Genomic DNA, 8,896 nt, shown 5'->3' on the forward strand with positions numbered 1-8,896 from the left:
ATTCAAATTTTGTAAATAAGGGAAAACAATATTCCCTGATGAAAAAAAAAATGTATCAAAGATCTGTCATTATATTATCATTACATCCTTTCAATTCCCTATAAGAATTTCTTTATGACAAAAAATAAACATAAAAATCTCTCTCAGCAGAAAAAAAAAATGAAACATTTGCAATCCATGTGCGTTGTGCAAAAAGTACACTTTTATCATCTAAAGAAAGCAGAACTGTTAATTCCAGATGTTGCATTTGCAAGCAGTTACAACACAGTGAATTCAGGTAAAAAAAAATAAAACAGTTGAATAAAAATTATACATGTACATAACAAAACCTTCATGGTTAGTTTCCACATGCATAGAAGGAAACAAAATGGCCACAATACTTTCCAGCTACACGTACAATACTGTATATGCAAATGAATGAAAATACTTCATAAATTAAAGATTAATATCTAGAGACCTTCAAAAAACAAGGATCATTATCAAGTAATCAAAGCATAGTACACAAATATTGGTAGGATTTCCGTGAACACATCTTTACATGGCTAATGTTTACATACTATAATTATAAAGGTTAGTATCCTCACCTGTTACATAACAGAAGGAAAAGAAGGATACCAAGTTTGCTGAAACTGCAATAAAATAAATAATCAACACCACTAATACACACACACACATGCAAATTGTGACAAGCAAAAAAGTAAAAAGGACCCCCCCTTCCTCTAACAGCATCCAATTAACCCAAAGTATGGGGATATGTCTATTCCATCGATATAGGGATGGCATTTGTAACTAGAATCACATTGTACGAGATATGATAGAAGAGAGAGGAACACTCAGAGATAATAGTAGGATAGCATAGGCAGGATAGGAGAGGCATAAAACAGGAAGGTACAGGAATTGTCCAGCTTTATACAGAAAGCTTGAATGATACCACTGTACTACAGTGTAATTCTCAGTGCTGGCTCAAGGCTAAAATTCATCTTCCACCCAAAACATCAAAATGCAGCTTATATTCATAAGCAAGAATGACAAGAAAACTAAACTACTCTAGCTGCAAGAATTTCTATAACAACCTCGAGGATGATAGTACTGTACAAAGTGTCAGCATACAAAACAATACATTTTTTAGTGTTTTAGTCATTTAGGCAGAGGATGATACACAATGCAAAGCAGATACAAGTATTAACTCATCACGATACAAGTAGCCACAGGGTTGTAACTCTACAGTGATTTCTTTAAAATCATTCGATGAAGTGTTCTTCACAATACAATATTACCTGCCAGTATTCTACACTGATTTTATGAAGACTGTTTCAGACTGTAGTTGATTGCCCTGGACAAAGGTTTCATCATGGATGCATCTGTAGAACTGAGTGAAGTTGTAGCGATTCATTCCACGAAGACAGCTGAAGAAGGTGCCTCAGTCATGCAGAATACCTGGGGGAAAACAACAACAACAACAAAAGTGTTACACTCTCCTCTGTATAGTGATGCAAAAATGTACAATATATCATACATTTATTGAGAAGATTAATTTCTGGGAGGAAGGAAAACACCAAATTGAACATTTCTATGGGTTGCACTTTCCTGACAAATCACAAGTACAACACACTCTACACACCCTCTTAAGCTTAAATTTGATTGTGGGGTAGCAATCTCAAAACAATGCTATACTACATGTACAATGTAATTCTAGAACTTTGATAGACGATACACTCTACACTGAAAATTTGAAAATGCTCTGCCATCTGGATGAAATATATGCCAATGAAGAACAGGTGAAGTCAAAATTACTTGTGAGGGCCATCAACCCTCTCCATGAAAAAGGTCATACTGATCATGTACCGAGTTTTCACATTCAATGCAAAAATGCAGATTAACCTTGAACTGGGAACAACTGTTGATTGAGAGAAGAGAGATGACCAGTCCAGTCGTATACTGGGACAAACGTCTTGTCCAGGATCATCCTCCTTTTATGTTGATGCAGTGACTGCATCAGCAATTCGGTACAGCGTATTTGGCCCAGTATACACTGGACTCCTGTTATAATGAGGTCCTCAGGGCCTACAGTTTTCTTTCGTTTTATCAAAGTTTTGTTGCAACCAAACAAGTAAACAATAAAGCAACAAATGTAGAGCCAATAACATTATGGCCTCAATTTCAATTTTGTTGTAACGTTATTTATCAGAACAGGAGTGCACTGTGTGTATGTATAAAGACTGATGCATTAAAGAGTTCCATAAATAATACATCTGAACATACAATGCAAAAAAAAAAAAAAAAAATGAGACACAGCAGTCTCGTGATCAACTCACAGTATTGTTCTTTGGCAGATCCAGTACAGGTCAGTTGCAGGTTAGGTGGCAGCGACATATGGCAGCAGACTTTTCCGGACTTTGCGAAATGTTGGCAAGGTTTCTTTCTTCCTTGGCGTTGTAGTGTAGCAATTCCTGCGTTAAATCTATTAAGCACATGTACAAAAGTAAACCGAATACATGGTATGTCATCTTTGATAATCCAACTAAAAAACAACAGTAATGTAGAGCTGTACAAGAAAGAATTGGATGCTATATACATGGCCACAGGAACCAGGGGGACTCGGGGCCCCTAATTTTTTGGCACAATACAAAGGAAAACATTAAAACTGTCCCCACTTCGGGTCCCCATCCCCCCCCCCCCCCAACTTTCTTTACCCGAAAGTGTGTAAGTGGCACTAGAAAGAAATACATGTAGATAAAAACCTGGAAGTGTGAGCACCATACGGATCTGTTTTTGCGCTGAATACTTTTTTGTTTTGTTTCTGTTTTGTTTTTTGTTTTTTGCTTGCAAGCTGAAACCTGGAAGTGGCACCAGAAGTTGCATTCAACGCCTTTTTTTTTTTGCTTGTTAGCTCATGAAACTAGGAAGTGCCCCCCCCCCCCACTTTTGAAAACCTTCCGCCAACAGTGATACAAAGACTCTGCTTGGCATACTGCAATTAATCTTACAAGATTAACTATTCAATCTTTGCAACTCTTACAGATAATTAATGCTGCATTTGCAACATTCATAAGAAAACAGTTTTTATATCAAAGGGAGCAAAAGTGCATTTTCCTGGCCTGCAGAGAAAACTTACCTTTGCCTTGGTGTCACAAGTAGAGAAGAAGCTTTGACATCAGGTTTCATACCGAGAATACTCCCAGGGAGTAGGATGCAGTTCAGTGCAGCATAGTCCATAATGAAACAAACAACATCCTTCATTTGCTGTAAGGACTAGGATGCTTCAAACACATTTGACCTGAAGAAAGAAAGAAAGAAAGGAGAAAAAGAAAGAAACTTGCAATGGTAACACAGAAATTTGAATTTATATTGAACTGTTCATGTGCAGTAGGCCCTATAACAAATCTGCAGGTAACAATGCCGTCAATGCGATACAAAGCATAAGGGTCTGAGTAACGTATATTTGTTGTACCGGTACGGGTACCAATTGTAACCTCAAATTTACCACCACCCACCAGTTTAATATGTAGATGAATGATGTCTGCACAGCGCATGGTGATGTCAATAGGCTATTATATAGATTGCTCACACTTAATACAACGTACTAGTCTGCTACATGACGTACAACGCTGCTGGCAACTTGTATTTTCACTTCGAAATCAGTATAATTATGATCGACTGTTGTTCACCATATCCATAGATATAAAGTTTGGGCCATAAAGTTTATACATGTACTGTAGATCTACTTGAAATATCTCTTCTTTGTTTTTTTGTTTTTGTGTTTGTTTTTTGATAATCAGTACCGGTATCATCAGCTTCACACCCTTGCCACACTGACACAGTTAAACCTTTTAGTCTAGCTAGTCGGCCACTATATACTGTACAAGGAACTTTATTATACCAGTATAGGATTTTACTGTACTCAGTCTGCACTACTGTGTACTGTACCTATTGGTACTGACTGCGGCACTCTGCAACCAAACCCAAGTAAAAGCCCCCTCACACCTGAGCGAATGTAGGGGGACGAAGGGGGACGAATGGGAAAAACGCACGAAATGCGCGCGAATTCAACGATTTCAAATAAAATTGCCTTCAAATCATCCGATTATAAACTAAAGTCAAATATGATTAACGAACGGTAAGCGAAGGATAAATATGACATGCGAAGGATAGCGATTTTTCGGTTCACTTCTTTGAGTAAATTGCGGCAGAAGGCGAGCGAAGGGTTGATATGACCCGATAAGACGAACGAACAATGAGCAATGGTTTGATATGGCGTGCGATTGGAAACGAAGACAAAAGAATATAGATCAGGCGTTCTCGTACGTGTATGTGCGCTCCTCGGGGAGTATAAAAGTGACCAGGTCAGTCCAGATTTCAGTGCGGCCAGAGATGATTTCAGTGCGGTCAGAGATATGCGTAGATGATTTCTACGCAACATTTACATTTAAAGGACGTCAAAGATAAACAGTAAAATCAGCCGGAAGATTCCAGTATTTTTGGCACTGTAAACATTAATGGTTTTTTCGCGAAAATTGTGCGAGTACGTGGAAGGTGATAGTCATCACGATGACGAGTTGGGTAGATATGAAAAGAGTTATTTCTTATGAACATAAGTGCAAAAATGTCAGGAAGCTCATCAATTGAAAATTTATACATAAAAATACCAACATTATAATGAAACAAATTTTTACATAGTTTGTATTTTTTTTTTTTTTTGCAGGAGATTTTAAAAAGTACAGTTATGAATATTTTATGATAATCAGTGGCACATAAATCTGTAATGCTGGATGCGTCTGGAAGGGATATAGGTTAGGGCGGTCCGCGGACTACAGTTATTTAGTTAACTTGCCCAACGCCTGGCAGCCCTCTCAGGTGCATTCAGTGTTACGGTATTTTTGTGTTATTGTATTGATTGTTTTGAGCTTTGTAATTGATTATGTATTGCATGTTTTCTGCCAAATAAAATTATAATGATAATAATAATAAAATCAATCAGTTTCAGATTTTTGCTTCTACACAAAAGATCACTAGTGTGAAACAAATATCCAATATTATTAATTATTCTTAAAGCACGTTTTTGAAGAAGAAAAGGGTATCAAGCAAAAACTGAAATGAATTGCCCCAATTGCTATCATTTTAGCAAAAAAAAAAATAAATATTGAAACAGTAACAATGGAGGGGAGGTGATAACAAATCTGACGTACCCCTAAATTGACTCGACCTACCCCCTTTCCCCTATTGTATCATACCTACCACCAACATCGCAGCAGATAAATTTGTAGTCACTGTCCACTATAGCCAACAGGATTATACTAAAAAGCCCTTGTAGTTGCAGCATAGCGAGCCTGACAGAGGAGGCTTTCTGATGGCCACATGCTTGCCATCAATAATTGCTGCCGCACAGTGGGGAAAATTCCACCGCTTGTAGAATCCACCTCCAGCAAGTTGTTTCCATCCATCAGGGGTTGAAGGGGCTGCCATGACTTCATCTGCATACTCGTCACATATGGCCTGACACACTTCCCTGGCCACTACAGATAGGGCGTTTTCAGGCACCCTCCACCCATACTGCATGTCGGAGTACCTGGTGCCAGACACAAGATGACGGATAGTAGCTGCCAACTTGAGACCTTCTTCCAGCGGCTCCCTGTACCAGGTGTACTGCCTCCTTATTCTTCCTCTGACCCTCTCTAGGATTTCATCGTAGAGTTCAGGGGCATGCAGAGAAATTTCTTGAAAATCGAAGGGTCTTCTCTTCGGAGCTCAACCAACAGCTGGTCGTAGATTCCAAAAGCCCTTCTTCTGGCAGGGTTCAGCCACGTCCTTCTCCAGATACGACGTCGTCTGAAGCCTCGTCTCCATCTGAAGCGGCCTCTGATGAACTGGTGTAGGTTCAGCTGCTGATGTATAATATCATTCTGAGCCATTGCCAGTAAATACTGGACTGCGAGGCGGGCTGCATCTTCCATTTTTCTGAAGATAATTTGAAACTTTCAGGTGGAATGTTTATAAAAATATATGAGTTGCGTGGTGAGGGGCTGGTCACATAGAGCAGCTCAGAGCATTCGCCAATTTTTTCGTCAGGCCATTCGCTCGTATTCGTATATCACTTCGCAATCCATAGTTTGTCATAGTATCTCTTAGACTTGCCTTCGTGTATGCATCGCCTTTCAAATTTAGTAAAAGTCAAACTTAGTTTCCCTTCGCATAGAAGATGGCAAGCGAAAATACGTTTGTCATAGTATCTTCGTTTCTATGCGCAAAGTCATATTTAGTCATCGTTTTGCTTCGTTTAGAGTTCTTTCGAGATCGGTCCACCTTGGCAAAAGCGCGATGAGGGACTATGCGTGACAATAGCACACGAACGATAAACGAACGATTACCGCAGACTAAATAAGAGATGCGAATGACAGACGATTTTTCAATTCGTCGGGAAATTTTGAACATGTTCAAAATTCCCGTGCGAATTTGAATAATCGCAACTGTTAGTTCAGAAGGTGTACGAACCCAAAGACGAAGGGTAAATATGACTTACTATCAATTACCATTGAAAACGATTTTTCCAAAAATGCCTTTCGCCAGCCATCGCAAGTCATATTTCAGGCAATTCGCTCAGGTGTGAGGGGGTCTTTAGAAGGAATTTCTTTCACACTGATGATTACTAGCTGTACCTCCTCTGCCTTAGTACAGTTTGACGCACATTCTCTCATTCAGTGTTTCAATCACCGGTATCCGTATCATGTGTGTAACCGCCGACCGCGACTCTCACACAGCTTATCATGCAGACTGTATCAGGGGCATGCCGATATGACTAGTGACAGTGCGCGACCGAGTCTTAGTCCCATACACAGTTGTACACTGTGGGAGCCCGAACGCTTCGAGTTCAGGCAGGTCACAGCATTTAGCCTACTGACTCTGTAGACTGCCTCATAATTATAAGCACATGCAATAGAAGACGAAAACAGTATCACAAATCACTATACATTAAACTAGCATTAAATTAAAAAAATGCAAACTGTTTTGCCTTATTTCTTGTCGATAGTCTCACTCAGAATGCATGAGACTTGGTAGCTCTGCTAAATGGCAGTAGCAAGCAGTAGTAACCGTAAAAAGGCCCGTATTAGTACTTCCCATTAGGTCATGTGATTTTGCATGTACAGTGTATTAATACACGCGTGAACGTGGTAACAAAGAACGGCACGACAAACGATTGAAATTATTACCGAAGAATTGAAGGATCTAGCCGTACAGAAGCAACCCAGATAAGTCATGATTTACAAAGTGATCATTTACTCACCTTAGTCTTGTATAAATCAGCAAGTCTTGCAAAGAAAAAGCCCCGCTTCAATGCAATTGCATGGGAGTTCTAGAACGAAATGGAAGTGAACTGTCGCGACGCTTTGCTTTGTGACACGTATACACATACAGTAGCTAAGTAGCTCGCTGTGGTATGCCCATAGAGCTGTGAGAGCTCTTAGGTATGCCTCGATCGTCTTCTCTGATGTGATTGGTTAATTTCCGGGATTGGCGTGTTAGTCTTTGCTCATGTACTGTTTATGAAACTGGCACGAACAAAAAAATGCTATTTCATTTTATCAAACACCAACAAACATCTTTATATTGATTGATTTGCAATCTTAAAGATGAACATCATCCACAATTCAAATCACTACTGATACTGCATTACAAATCATAACATGTTTGAACGCAACACTATGATCTAGGTTTTTGTAGCAGACTAACTCTTCTATTTGGAGACGTTCAAAAATTAAACTTTCTCAAAGGTGAACCCCATTCGGAGTAAATAGCACCCATAGAAGTTAAATATTCAACCCTAGTCCACGCAAGGGTGCATTGGGTCAAACTCAACCCCAAATTGAACCCTGATTTCTTAGTGTGTACATAAAATTTTATTCAATAATATCAAAGAAAAGTCAGCATATACAATGTACAAGATTCGAAAAAAAGTAGATAGATATATAAATACATTACATTACCAAACTCTATATCATGATTATTACCAGATTAGCACAGTGAACCAGGAAAGTTTATAGTGCATGAGTGCAACGTTGATGCAATGAAGACCAGTTAGCCTATTTTGATTGCATTCCATTACGCTATGTTTTCCTCTAAAGAAATTATGAGTACATTTAAGTGTTATACTGTACATAATACATTTGTGGGAAATGAAACAAAACCAAAAGAATTACTGAGTAAACACATACGTTTCATTCTTCCTAATACATGTAATACATATCTGTTTTTTTAAAAAAGTAAAAGTTATGTAAGAGCCGACAAGCTCAATCTATCAATACATTTATTTGTTCTCGCTTTGTCCACCTTTGCATGCACCAGTGCTCTGCATGTATCAGTCTTATTGTGCAGTTCTACTCGATAACTAAAGACCTCGTCTGTGGAAGTCCCTTTCATAGAACCTACGTTGAAAGAAGGCCCAGTATCTTTTCCTTGATGATGAAACCCTTGGCCGAAAAGTCAGACCGGTAAATGACAGAGAGAATGGCCTGCCATCTTCATAGTCTTCATTGGCGTGTTCGTCCTCGCTCGGGTTGCGAATTTTTGCAGCTTGTGTGTGAGTCCGAAGTTCAACGAAGTGACTCGTCGAACGAGAATGATCTTATCCTGGCCTCTGTTACTTGGCCTATTTGCTCTTGCTCTACATGTTAAACATAGCTGTACATTAAGTCATAATCTATGAATTATTCAAAAACTTTGTTGACTGAAAACTTCAGTCTTTGATGCTTGCTTTGCAGGATGATGTGTAGATTCATTGTATCAAAGAAAAACACGTACAGTATACACCGGTGGGTAACACGATATCGTTTTTACCCTGAGACAATTGCTCCCGTCTGTTTTGTTTTTTTCTCCAAGTACTTCGGGTTAGGGTTTTGGTCGT

The sequence above is a fragment of the Diadema setosum genome, chromosome 22 (assembly GCF_964275005.1).
Source record: "Diadema setosum chromosome 22, eeDiaSeto1, whole genome shotgun sequence".
Taxonomy (NCBI): Eukaryota; Metazoa; Echinodermata; class Echinoidea; order Diadematoida; family Diadematidae; genus Diadema; species Diadema setosum.